The 14,811-nt window shown below is 36.7% G+C and overlaps 1 protein-coding gene across 3 annotated transcripts in view; it reads right to left on the bottom strand.

Moving 5' to 3' along the window:
- The window catches only part of pdgfrb (platelet-derived growth factor receptor, beta polypeptide), a 47,032-nt gene extending 34,013 nt beyond the window's left edge, over nucleotides 1-13,019 (bottom strand). The window contains exons 1-2 of one of the 3 annotated variants that reach the window (XM_089135065.1): nucleotides 12,711-13,019; nucleotides 8,930-9,054 (exon numbers count right to left, since the gene is read on the bottom strand). The gene's annotated coding sequence lies outside the window, so the exon portion shown is untranslated. Of the gene's footprint in view, nucleotides 1-8,855; nucleotides 9,055-12,710 lie in introns of all 3 variants that reach the window. The other 2 variants (XM_089135064.1, XM_039662919.2) reach the window with 2 other exon arrangements.
- Between the last annotated feature and the right edge of the window lie 1,792 nt (nucleotides 13,020-14,811).

The following is a 14,811-nucleotide window of genomic DNA, read 5'->3' as shown; positions in this document are numbered from 1 at the left end:
CATTAAGAAAAAAATCATAACCACAAACACTAAATTAAAAAAAAATCCCACTAAATTACTTGCACAACAACAGCAGAAAATGGTCCAGCACAAACTCAAAACTTTGAGAAAACTAGAAAAAGACCAGAGTTGGGGATTTGTGATTTCTGAGATCAGTGGACGAACTCTAACATTTTATTTCTACAGCATTACTACTTGTTTACTACTGCCCGTTTCCCATTTTCTAAACCCTTCTAAACTGTTTCAACAAAACCACACATCCATTTAGAAACCCTTTCACTTTGTTCCTCCAACACTGTCCATCTCTCCACAGTTCTTCTTGGTTAGTTTGGTTTCTCACTACCTTAAACCACAAGAGACCAGCAAGATATTTTCCAATATCCCTCTTACTCAAATTCAGTCAACACTACATAGACCTAAAGTCTACTACTTATGTAAGCTGATCTCATATTCTACATGCACTCTTTAACGAGGTTCAGTGGTTTTCTGGAAAGAACTAGAGAATTGATGACTCGATTTTAAAAAAAGTTTTATGTCAAAAAAGGTTCTATATATGGAGAAATGTCTTGTAGGGGTCATGAACTGGATTATTGTATTATTTTATAATGCTCTTAGAAGAAAAGGTTCTGTATAGAACCTTAAAAGGTTCTATCAGCGCTACGTATTTGGAACACCTAAAAGGTTCTATACAGAACTCTTATTAAGGGTTCAATAATAAGAACCCTTTAGGAAAAAGGTTCTATATGGAACCATTTGGGTTCATTCATTATCATTTGTTTTGTCCTTTCCAGATTAAATATTTCATATTATTGACAAACGCCCTGACCCTAAAATGTATTTATGAATGCATGTGAATGATCACAAAATTCAAGATATGGGGGTTAGAAAATGTATATATTTATATCATTTTATGTAGTTAATCAATATCATACGAAGAGTGCCATTTCAGTTTTTCTCCTCCAAAAATCAGCATGATTAAAATGTGATATTAGGTTCAATAAACAACAGTTTAATAAACAATATATATATATATATATATATATATATATATATATGCACAGTGATGTTAATAAGTTTGGACACCCATGCTAAAGTTGACTAAAAAGAGGAATAAAAAAAATCATCTTTTGGATATTGATCTTAATGCCTTAATTAGAAAAATGAGGAAAACTCCAACCTTTAAGGACACAAATTTTCTTTGTGAATGAATAATGCATCATAAATAAATAAATGTTTTTCCTTAAAATACAGGGTGCATAAGTCAGGACGCATATTATATCAGGATGCATATTATCCTGGATCCATGAAATAACTGGCTTCTAAAAATAAAAATCTGCCTGACTCTATGGGAATTTAACATAGGGGTGTCCTGACTTATGCACCCTGTATTTTAAGGAAAAACATTTATTTATTTATGATACATTATTCATTCACAAAGAAAATGTGTGTCCTTAAAGGTTGAGTTTTCCTAATTTTTCTAATTAAGGCATTAAGATCAATATCCAAAAGATGATTTTTTATTCCTCTTTTTAGGCAACTTTAGCATGGGTGTCCAAACATATTCACATCACTATATATAATATATATATATATATAATTGAATGAATTAATGAACAAGTAAAACAAGGATTATTGAAATATGATACTTCATAATTCCATGTTTAATGTATGCATTACTGATCATTTTTTGTCATTAATTTGTAAAAATGCACTAGCAATTTCAGAGTGAAAATAGTTTCTCCACCCATGTCTTTGGGGCGTATAGGCTGACAGTGCGTCTGGGGTTTCAGGCTGCTGGTTTGTAAAAGCGTCTGTGAGGAGTGCAGAAATAAGTGTGGTAAGGAGGAGCAGCGAGAGCGTTTCATGTGGGAGGCAGCATCACTCACATTAACTGTTCTCTCCTCTCAACTCATTAAGGATGAATTGTTATGGAAAAAAAGCATTTAGAAACATCCCACATTAAACAGGCGAATCCACAAGTTAAAGTTCGCCTCCTTTTACTCCCGGTTTCTCGTAATTCTCCAAAGCACTGCACAATTGTGACTTTATGGCCATGTTTATAACTTTTCGGGCAGACTTCGAGTGACTCGGAGCCAGAGAGATGTCACCAGAGAATGCCGGAAAGTTCCGTTCCGGATGCCGAGGAACCGGGGAAAAACTGCAGCCTGAAGCTATTGGCCACATCTGGAGTTTCAGACCCTTTCCTAAACACAGATGCTGAGGCCATTAAGTGCGCGACACAACGTCTAACATCGTCGACACAACGTCAGTAGCTCAATGTGTTTTTGACTGACAGGAGAGAGTATTTGCTGTATTATTCTTTTAATATAAATTGTTTTGCATGATTTGCATTTTTAAATTAATTTCCTCAAGCAATTGAGAACACTAGAAAGACTTTAGGGTTGAATAAAAAATTCAGAATCGTAGAACCGACTGCTTTTCAGTTCATGAGTGTTTAATGAGCATTAAAGGGATTGTTCACTTTGAAATTCATTTTTGGTATGTTTTATCTTACCTCAAAGGCATCCAAGATTTAGGTGTCTTTGTTTCCACAGTATTTTCAATTTTGATATTTTTAGGTCAAACTGTTCTTGTCTATCAGTCGTATAATGGATGTCTATGGTCACCACCTCAAAGAGCATGCACAGATAAGTCCAAATTAAACATGATTTAATGACTCATAAATGTAAGTACACATTGATGGCCTAAGACACGAAACGAGCGGTTTGTGAGTACTTACATTTACGAGTCATTAAATCATGTTTAATTTGGACTTCTCTGTGCATGCTCTTTGAGGTGGTGACCATAGACCTCCATTATATGACCGATAGACGTGAACGATTGGACCTAAAAATATCAAAATTGAAACTACTGTGGAAACAAAGACACCTACATCTTGGATGCCCTTGAGGTAAGCTAAAACATACCAAAATTAATTTCAAAATGAACTCTCTCTTTAAAATTGAATAGGCAACAACGCACTGGAATTTCCTGAACTGCAATTCAACACAGCTTATGCATTCTGGTCTGTAGACGTGGCTTGCATCTCTCTTTCAGTGGGATTTTTTTCACCTCTTTTATGGTCCAGCAGGTGAAAAAGTGTATTTATTTATTTTTATTATATATATATATATATATATTACAAAACACCAACCGTAAGTTAACTATGACCAAGAAGTGATGAGTGCCTTAGTAAACACCACTACACAATGACTCAAAAATCAAAAGACGGAATGACTCTGAAAGATAAATACAGTCACAGTCAAAAACAAACTCATCAAACCAAAACCCCATCCCTCCAAACACCCCTACATCAGAAACACTCATAGAGAGAGACAGCTTTAAATGATTACAGCTCAAACTGGACTCACAGTTCAACCAGCCTGCTATCAGAGCAACAGAGAAGGAGAGGAAATGAAGGATGAGGAAGTGGCTTTAGCATTCCTGTGGTGATGGAGGGATGATGAGCGTAAGACCAGAAACACACTCGACACAACTTCACAGACGCGAATGCCTGGTCAACACTGCAAGTGTGCAATCTCATAGTGATACTTAGGGCCATTTTTAACAGCTTGCTCCTTCAAACTACAGTCAGCATTTATCAAAGACACGCAGTGAAAAGGCGTGGACGCATTTGTTTTTGTGGCGGATCTTATTGCATATGCATTTGGAGGAGATTCCCATTCAGATGCAAAATTTTTGGGAGGAGAGTATTTAAATGAATCATGCAAGGTGATTTCCTAAGGTTCGCACCTGTCAATTTACACTATTTACCACCCAAAAAAATCATTATGGAAATGGTCCGCTGCGTAGTAAATCACCCTTTAGTAAATCTGACCCTTAAAGGGTTAGTTCACCCAAAAATGAAAATTCTGTCAGTATTTACTCACCCTCATGTTGTTTCAACCCCGTAAGACCTTCGTTCATCTTCGGAACACAAATCAAGATATTTAAGATATTAAGATCGCTCCTGCATACAGTCCATAGGCTTCTTGAGGGACTGGCTCTTGCTGTCCCCCCCAAAAAAATTAAAGACATCGTTAAAATAGTCCAAGTGACTACAGGGGCTCAATCTTAAGTTTATCAAACGACGAGAACACTTTTGTGCGCAAAAAACAACAACAAAAATAACGACTTTATTTCAACTATTCACTTCCTTCTCCATGAGCCTGTAAGTCAGTTAACGTAGTGTGATTGCGTAGAGCTACGTCACACGTAGGCTCACTATTGGCCGACGCTGGTCATGTGTGTGTGATGCGTGTGACGTATAATAACAGAAGCTTACGCTATTAAACTAGTAACCTGACTCGCGCAGAGGGAGAAATAAACGAATAGTTGAAATAAAGTCGTTATTTTTGTTGTTTTTTTGCGCACAAAAGTGTTCTCGTCGTTTGATAAACTTAAGATTGAGCCCCTGTAGTCACTTGGACTATTTTAACGATGTCTTTAATGATTTTTCGAGGACAGCAAGAGCCAGTCCCTCAAGAAGCCTATGGACTGTATGCAGGAGCGATCTTAATATCTTATATATCTTAATTTGTGTTCCGAAGATGAACGAAGGTCTTACGGGGTTGGAACAACATGAGGGTGAGTAAATACTGACAGAATTTTCATTTTTGGGTGAACTAACCCTTTAATGTGCTTTATTAGCTATGTTTCCATCCACATATTTATTTTTGTACATATAAATAAAAATAAAAACTAGATGGAAATGCCAAGATGCACATAAAATCTTAAAATGTGAATTTAAAAAAAAAATAGTATGATATGGGGAGGAAAAAAATTGTTTGTTTTTTTTTGTAAAAAAGTTTTTACTTAAAAACTATAAAGGAAACAAATTTAAATCAAAAACTCACATGACTGCCTCAACAGATGATGTGATTGATAACTGGACTAACCAGCGGACCGATCTCAATGCACACCATCTCAAATATTGGCAGAATTAATTTGCATATTTGGATATAAACACAGCTATTGCATTATTGTCACAGTAGAAAACTTTGGAAATCAAGGGAGTGATGTGTTGCCTGTGGATTTAAACTGAATGTGTTATTATTCCTGATAGATATAAACACATTAACGGCTTAATTAACTTAAACTAACTTTGCCATGCCTGTAGTAAGACCTGTAGAAGTTTATATGCATCTATAACGCTCCTTGTGGCAACACTGAGAATCAAACGCAATGGTCAGACACATTTATGAATGTAGCAAAGCATGAAATCAAACTTGTGTAGCTACAAGCATTTGCATTTGCATAGAAATATAGACAGAAATATGCAAAAAGTGGTCATGGAAACAGAAAAACATTGCTGTGAAATGACTAAACACAACACAAACAGTCATGCATACAACACGCATACATGCCAATCCAAACACACACACACACACACACACACACACACACGTGTTCTTGTTTTTCTTAAAGAGAGCTGGTTATCTAAAGAAAGTCTGTTCATATTTTCTTTGGTCTGCTAAGCCAGTTTTCCAAGTCGAACCCAACACTGTCTCCCTGTGTCTCTGTTTGACTTGGACCGAGTGCAGAGAGACAGAAATGCAGCTCATTTAGACTGATGAAGATAGCATCATCTGTCTTTCTTAATAGTAATAGTCGTTGGTCGTCATTGTTATTTCTGCGTGCCGTAATCTTAGTGGTCATTAACCGCAGGATACGGCAGATTAAAGAGACACTTGAGACAGAACGAGTGAAGGAACTTCACCCTGATGAAAGAAGAAACACTTCTGTTTGAGTGCCAAAGGAGACTAAAATATTTTATATACTGATATACTATTGATATACTTATAGTGACTTGAGAAAGAAGGATGGAAGGATGAATGTTTTTAAAATAAACTTTTTTAATTAGACCTTCATTGTCATTCAGCCAAGGAATGAATGATTGAAAGAATGAATGACCTAATAATTGAACAAATGAATGAATGACTTAATAAATAAATTAATTAATTAATAAATGATTGACCTAATGAACGAATGACCCAATGAATGAATGACCTAATAATTGAACAAATGAATGAATGACCTAATGAATGAATGACCTAATGAATTAATTAATGACTGAAAGAATGAATGAACTAATAATTGAGCAAATGAATGAATGAATAAATTACCTGATGAATGAATGAATGACTGAATGTTCGAATTAATGACCTAATTAATAAATGACCCAATGAATGAATGACTGAATGCTCGAATGAATGCCCTAATAAATGAATGACCTAAAAAAATGAATGACCTAATAAATGAATGCTCGAATGAATGACCCAATGAAGGAACGACTGAATGCTCGAATGAATGGCCTAATGAATGAATGACCCAATGAATGAATGAATAACTGAATGTTCGAATTAATGACCTAATTAATAAATGACCCAATAAATGAATGACTGAATGCTCGAATGAATGAGCTAATGAATGAATGACCCAATGAATGAATGAATGACCCAATGAATGAATGACTTAATGAATGACGTAATGAATGACTTAATGAATGACCTAATGAATGGCCTAATGAATGAATGACCCAATGAATGAATGAATGACCCAATGAATGACTTAATGAATGACCTAATGAATTACTTAATGAATGACACAATGAATGAATGACCTAATGAATGAATGACCCAATAAATTAATGAATGAATGCCTGAACGAACGACCTAATGAATGATTATAGTTTCATACAATAGTTTAATATATTTTCTGACATTCAACTTTGTCATTGTGCAAATCCAATTAAATGAAGTGCAGAGTTAAATAATAGCACTGAAGTGAATGAATGAATTTTTAAACATTTAAAAGCCTATCAAAGGACAAATGTTGCAAATGAGCTATTAGCTAAAGGTATCTATATATATATAATTTATCTGCTGTCTAGTTTATCAGTAATGGTATTCTTGAAATAGTTGTGCCTTGAAGGAGCCGAGCTCTCAAATATGTACTTCCTGAAGTGTTTTGTATGATCCGTGATTCAAGCGCAGCAGATCATGTCGACACACGGGGGTCTTTGCGGTTCTGCCTGACCCTGTTCATGAGCTCCACTCATCCGCTGCTAATGGGGAGCACATTTTTCATGGGACTGGTATGCGGCCCAGATTAGGGGGGGTCAGGAAACAGCTGGTGACGCAGCAGTCATAGAGCGATCCTTCCGCCCCAACGTCAACAACTCGATTTCGCAGTCCTATCGCAGATATCGCATACACTCATGTCTTACTCACTCGCGTGACTAATAACAGCATGTTCTAGAAGAACTGGACAGAAACTCATCCTGAGCTGAATGAGAACCGCATGAGTAATGGGAATTTCTAGGACGCCGTGCCATGCAGGTTCTGCACCAGCGCTTTAGCATACGAGAGCTTTGGAAACTGAGATCAGCTGTTGAACATCTGTGTGACTTACAGCCCAGACTGACCGAAATATATACAAAGACCTACGCTTAAGATAACCATCAGTGCCAATGAACTACAGCTGGCTCTGACTTTTACAAATGTTTAGGTTGCAGTGAAAACTAATGCACAATAGAGTTTTGTAATCACTGTGCAATGCTATTTTTACAATTCTATCTAGATGGCTTTACAGCTATAAATATCCTGACCTGGATGGATGAATGTATGCAGAGAGTAGGGAAGCACCGATATGAAAATTTTGGCCGATACCGATAACCGATAATTCTTTATATTTGAAAACCGATAACCGATATATCGGCCAATAAACTTAAATCCAAATTTTTAGCTAATTTTGAGAGCCTGATTACAAAAACAAAAGTCTCACAATTAAATCCATGTCCATGTTATAGTGTTGTATAGCCGATATGACAGATTTGCGCTGCACATGTTATTTTCATTTTTTAAAGAGATTTCAATCATATTTCAAGAAATTCAAAAACATAAACAGTGCTCATCAAGTGTCTCAGCTGAAGGGATTAATAAATTATTTATCTGCTTTAATATATCGGCCACATTTTCTTTCCAGGCCGATAACGATAGCATTAAAAATGAACATATATCGGCTGATACCGATATGCTGGCCGATATATCGTGCATCCCAAGCAGAGAGTAAATTATATATATAGAGAGAGAGAGCGTGTTTGTATGTGTATTCATGCATATATATACAAAAATAAAGAGCTTTCCATCCACTTTTAGAGCTAATTTGGGGACAAAGGCTAATCATAATTATCTAAACAATGTGACATTTGCTTTACGTTTTTACCAAAATGTTTGTAAGAAGCATAAGGTAAAAGTCATGAATATAAACACCACCTAGATTCTGGTATGCAGCCGGCCTTTAAATGCTGTTATACGACACACACAGACAAAAAAAGACAGCAGAAGCGTTCAAATAAACCATCCGTACCGCACTTCAACACACACACACAGAGGACAACACTACATTACAACACCTCACAAACCAAAATAAACATCTGAAGTCCCACCGATGTTGACGACCGTGTGTAAACGCAGGCTGTAAAACACAGATTTGTTTGCTCTCGCTGAACTCAGCAGATTCTCGTTCAAATGCAAAGTGTTTAACACACAAACAAACCCTTTCCCAAATAAAAGCAGGAAAAGTCTCACGGAGAATCTATCAGATGAGATAAATCTCACAAGCCCATAGTGGCCATCTATCATCGTCCACATCTGGATGAAAACGATAAACTTTGCCGTGACAGAACGAACGTGAGAGGGTTACGAATGTCCTCAATACAAAGCTCAGTCTAAACTTCTGGAAAAAATCACAATTCTGCTTCTTTTACAGCTTTCCTTTTCACTGTCATACATCAAAACCTCAGAGTTGACGGAATGGAAAGAAAACGAGTTAAATGCACTCCCATCTCTCACCTTTAGCAGCGCAGACGCCTGGACGTCAGATCGAAAGCATGTCTGTGTTGCTAACTTCTCACTGTACGCCTCACCTCGTCTCTCCCTCTCTCGACGTGTGTCGATTTGTAGTGGTCTCTCATACAGCTGCGTGCGGGAGGGATGGAGCTAAAGCTTCGGTCTCCAGGGTCCCAGACGGAGAGGAGGTTGGGCAGCAGATCTGTTTGTTTAGTCAAATGACCACAGCAGGGTTCACTCACTCGCTGGTAAAACCAACATCCCTACAAAGGTACCATAGACTAAAGCCTAATGCAGTTAATCACAGAAATGAGATCTCTTTAATGTCTTGACTATTTCTGCAAAGAGAGAGTTGAATAATCTCACATGTGTCTCCTTTAGAGTTTTTAGAAGAATCTCAACAATGTTTCAAACTGTGCCCAGATTTACAATCTGCATTGAATGATCTGAGCTGCTCTACACATTCATTTTATTGCTTACTGGATGAGAAGTGGTGCATTCTGTTTTTTTTTTTACTCAATTTACTTAATTGAGTAACTGAGAAAACCATTACACTCCTGTTCAAAAGTTTGGGGTCTGATAGATTTTTTAAAATGTTTTTGAAACACTTTTATGCTCAGCAAGGCTCCATTTATTTAATCAAAAATACAGTAAAAACAGAAATATTGTGAAATATTATTGCAATTCAAAATAAATGTTTTCCATCGGAATATGTTTTAAAATGTAATTTATTTCTGTGATGCAAAACTGATTTTTCAGCATCATTACTCCAGTCTTCAGTGTCACATGATCCTTCAGAAATCATTCTAATATGATGATTTGCAGCTCGAGGAACATTTCTGATTATTATCAGTGTTGAAAACAGTTCATATTTTTGCAGAAACTGTGATTTTCAGGATTCTTTTTGAGGAATTGAACGGACATAAGAAAAGCATTTATGTGAAACTGAAATCTTTTTAGGGCTGTGAAAAGATTAATCGCATCCAAAATAAAAGTTTGTGTTTACATAATATATGTGTGTGTTCAGTGTATAATTATTTTTTATATATAAATACACACACATGCATGTATTTAAGAAAAATGTGTTATTTATATATAACATAAATTATATAGTATAAACATTGCAAATATTTCTTAAATATATTCATGCATGTGTGTGTACTTACACATATGTAATAAAAAATTCTGGGTTGTTTGAACCCAATTTTGGGTCAAATATGGACAAACCCAAATGTTGGATTAAAAAATGCAATTTATAAATTTAACCCAACAGCTGGGTTTGTCCATATTTGACCCAAAATTGGGTTAAAACAACCCAGCATTTTTTACAGTATGTATACAAATTACTTATACACAGTAGCCTGGATGCCAGCCCGAACTCCGCCCACAACATTTTTTGGTAAGGAAGTCCGGTCTGGACTCGATCCATTGAGGAGTAATTATGATCAGTCAAAAAATGATCGGGCCAATCAAATTGCCAGGGCGGGCTTTATACGATGATGGACAGATGATCTGCAGGGACGTAATCATCACGTTATCAAAGATGACTGCAGCTGGAGAATTGAGATGTATAGATTCCGCTGTCGCGTCTTTTGTAAAATAAATCGACAGCGCATTAATTTTTAATAGACAAACAGAGAACTGCAATCAACGCATTTGTCGATTGGAAAGATATTTTGGCGTCCTTCCTACATGATTCGGGAAAAGTGTAACTTATCAGCTGGCTTTGACGGTCGTTAAGAAGATGGGACGTTTTAAATATGGACAAACCCAAACATGTGGTTAAAAATGTAATTAAAAAATTTAACCAAAAGGCTGGGTTCGTCCATATTTGACCCAAATTTGGATTAAAACTAGGGATAGACCAATGCCACTTTTGCGTTATCGAAGGGTAACGCCCCCTTTTGGGGGAAAACACCTCTATACCGTCTATGGGAAAACAAACGGATTCCCATGAGAACAGAACTCGCACTAGATCTGCAAAGTTTCTTGATAGCAAAAATGGCACAAACTTAAAGAAGCTAACGTTACTGAATACGGGGTTACAGAGGTGTCCCTTTGAAATGGTCGAAAACTGGATTAATGACCCCACACAGCGGCCAAATATGGACTATTCAGACATCTAACGTTACCACTATCTCGTGGAATCGCCAAGTAAGCACGTAGCCTTTTTTTTTTCGTTAACACTCACAGTATGACAAACTAGACGATGAATGGATCATATTTAACTTGATTTAAGCTATTGACATAGTCTAATAAGGTAACGTTAGCTGCTAACAGCTTAGTCTTTCTAATAGCTAGTCGACAACAAAACTGTCAATAGCTTAAATCAAGTTAAATATGATCCAAGTGACATGGCCTCATCGTCTAGTAGTTTGTCATAGGCTACTGTGAGTGTGTAAATGATAAATAAATAAATAAAAAAGGCTACTTACTTGGTGATTCCACGAGATAGTGGTATCGTTAGATGTCTGAATAGTCCATATTTGGCCGCTGTGTGGGGTCATTAATTCAGTTTTCGACCATTTCAAAGGGACACCTCTGTAACCCCGTATTCAGTAACGTTAGCTTCTTTAAGTTTGTGCCATTTTTGCTATCAAGAAACTTTGCAGATCTAGTGCAAGTTCTGTTCTCATGGGAATCCGTATGTTTTCCCATAGACAGTATAGAGGTGTTTTCCCCCAAAAGGGGGCGTTACCCTTCGATGACGCAAAAGTGGCGTTGGTCTATGCACCGAATATTCGGCCACCGAAAGACTTTTATCACCGAAACAATACGGCCGAAATGTTGTGATGACGCAAACAGAAACCGCCACCTGCACGTGCTTGTCTGAAGCAACATGTCTGCGGTGTGAACGTATTTCAGTGTATCTGAACCCGCGATGAGACGGAAATCCACCTATATCTGCTCTAAACAATGCGCGCCGCCATGACGACGACTCCGGTTGCGAGCGGGTCAAGAGCGGTGCGCGCGCTGTCTGTGGAGGTTTTTAGTATTCCAACACCAATACAAAATAATCATGTAAAACCCAGTAAACCCTGAGATTATTACTTGTGACATTACAAAAAAATATGTATATGGGAACATGTATGTATAGAACTAAATTAATGCTCTCTTAAATATTTTCTACATTCACTAAACATGTTTCATTAAGTTTCATGTACATTTGTATTAAACATGGACCATTGTTCATTTAAAAAGGCTTTTTATGCTATTGTATGCTAAATTTTTAAAATATAACTAATTTAGACGTGCAAACTGGGTGCTAGTGTGATGAGAAGTTTGCGCTCGGCTTTGTTTTTGAGAGAACATTTCATTTTAAAACCTTTCTGCAGGCCAGTAGATTATTATTTAGTGTACACATGAGTGGGGTCAAGTTAAACATTTTAGTTTGAATTTTATACTGTGCATTGTGCTAAATAAATATTTGCATAATTTGTAATTGATTTATTCTTTGAAAATGTTATATTAATTTATGCAATTGCAATGCCTTGGTTTTAGTAAAGTTTGTACACAGTCATGGCCATAAATGCAATGATACTAATAATTGACATAATTTGTTTCGGTTTTCGGCCTTGGTTTCCTCTTTTTCGGTTTTCGGTTTCGGCCAAGAATTTTCATTTCGGTGCATCCCTAGTTAAAACACAGCGTTTTTTTAAAAACTAACTTTTATTTTGGATGCGATTAATCTTTTCACAGCCTTAAATCTTTCGAAACATTATACATTTCTCTACTGTCACTTTTGATCAATTTAATGAGTACTTGCTGAGTAAAAGTATCATTTTCTTTAAAAACATTTGAGCTATGAAAAAGCCACCTGTGAGCAATGACACTATCCAGATAACAAAGACAGCGTACCGTGTGGAGAAGGTGTCTTTCTTCCAGAGGTTTAGTAGACCTGAGGAAACACAACAACACGAGTCCAGCCAGAACTCCTCAGCAACAGTCGCCCGTTTCTGTTTCCTTGAAAACACGAGCCGCAGGGAAATGAGATGGATTTGGCAACTCTCACAATGAACTGCCCTGCTGAAGAGAAGAAAAGGAGAAGAAACAAAAAGAGGAGAGAAAGTTCTTTTCAGTGCGGAAAAGCATTCTGTGCAGATGGTACTCAAGCCAAAAAAAAAAAAAGGAAAATGCAATGGAATAAAATGTGGTTTTGGTGGAGGGAAGGTGTGTCAATAGCAGCATACGGTGCTGAGAGCTCACGCATACACATATACAAAGTATGAGGGTCTGTTTTCAATCTTGGCTTTTTCTTCTCTCTCTCTCTCTGCCAGGCAGCAAGCAGTGTTGCTTGCAAACTCATAACAACATCCAACAGCTGAGTAAGACCTTTTCGCTTTATTACAGGGAGAGGGAGAGGGAGAGGGAGAGAGAGAGAGAGAGAGAGAGAGAGAGAGAGAGAGAGAGAGAGTTGTTGGCATTCGCCCTGTAATTGTGTGAGTGAACACAAAATGTCCTGATCAACTGAGACTCATTAGAGGCCTTGAACAGACACACACGAGCTACAACAACAAGCTACACACAAAAGGGCAGGAATAAAAGGTTCTGTGCCAAAGAATTACAATGCTGGCTTGTCACAGACATTTTGTTTTTGTACATTCTTGGTCTTAGTTTTACTGGATGTTGAATTGCAAAATATGATTGCTGTATCACATTCATATTAAAGGGATAGTTCATCCAAAAATAAATATATTTTTTGAAGAATATAGGTAACCAAACAGTTGATGGACCCCATTGACTTCCATGTGGAAAAAAAATAATAATAATACTATGCAAGTCAATGGGGCATATAAACTGTTTGGTTACAGACATTCTTCAAAATATTCTCTTTTGTGTTTAGCAGAAGAAAGAAATTCATAAGTTTGGAACAACTTAAGGGTGAGTTGTGAACTTATGCGCAAAATGGGAATATTGCATAAAACATTTGCGAATAAAGCAGCATTATACCATCCAGTGAGACAAAGAGAACAAAAACGTCACTTCCTGATAAACTGGCTCTAGAAGTAGGAGAAACCACTTTATATAATTATTTTCGTAAATGATAAATTACTTGCGTCTCAGAAACACAATAAAAGCATTTTGGAGAAAGATGCTGAGCAAAAAAGATCGGTCTGCTTGTTAGTCCAGTTCCTGGATGCGCGTCAGGAAATGTATTCGGTAAATGTAGCTGTTTCCATCACACTGTTTTATGCACATTTTGCAAATTGCAATATTCTGCATCAGAAACGAGTGATGGAAACGCCAAATTTAGAAAATAAATCCCTTAAATCGCAAAAATGGAGTGGAAACATATTTGCTGAACAACGTAACAAACATTAAACCCATGTGACTAATCAGCTGTTTCCGCCGATTGTGTTTTATTTACTGCAGGTTAACAATACCGTTGTCATCCACTAGAACAACTTGATGAATTAATTTTTTTTTGTAAGAACATTGAAAAGATTTACTTCTTATTTGGATGGAACTAGAAAGGTATTTTCCCCGATGCGACCGATTAGTACAGACCAAAACTCACAAATTTGGCTGATTATTTCTGCTGAAAAATGGTCGAGTCCGTTCAGTTCAATGGCATTGTTTATGTTCTGTGCCTCCAAAATGGCCGACTTCCGGATTGATAACGCGACAGTCAAAACCCTCAAGTCAAAATTTGTGTGACATTTGTGTGACAAAGTTGACAAAAAATAGATACATAACGTTAATTAAAAAAAAATATGAAACACAATCAACTTACCAGAGTCTGTGTGGCCTTGTTGAATCATAGTAACGTTAGGTGAATATGGAACAAGGACCAAAAGGATGAATATTAACTTAAAGAGTAACAGAAAAAAACGTTTTTATTTCTGACGTGTTCGCCACAAGCACTAACGTTAACCCAAGCATCCATACGCGTTTATATTACGTTAAACGTTCAAAAAGCCTGTTCACACCAAAGACGACAGCTTTAACGATAAACGTC

The sequence above is a fragment of the Pimephales promelas genome, chromosome 9 (assembly GCF_988280905.1).
Source record: "Pimephales promelas chromosome 9, fPimPro1.hap1.1, whole genome shotgun sequence".
Classification (NCBI taxonomy): Eukaryota; Metazoa; Chordata; class Actinopteri; order Cypriniformes; family Leuciscidae; genus Pimephales; species Pimephales promelas.
The sequence above is the reverse complement of the archived record's forward strand: the minus strand, read 5'-3'. Positions and strand labels throughout refer to the sequence as shown.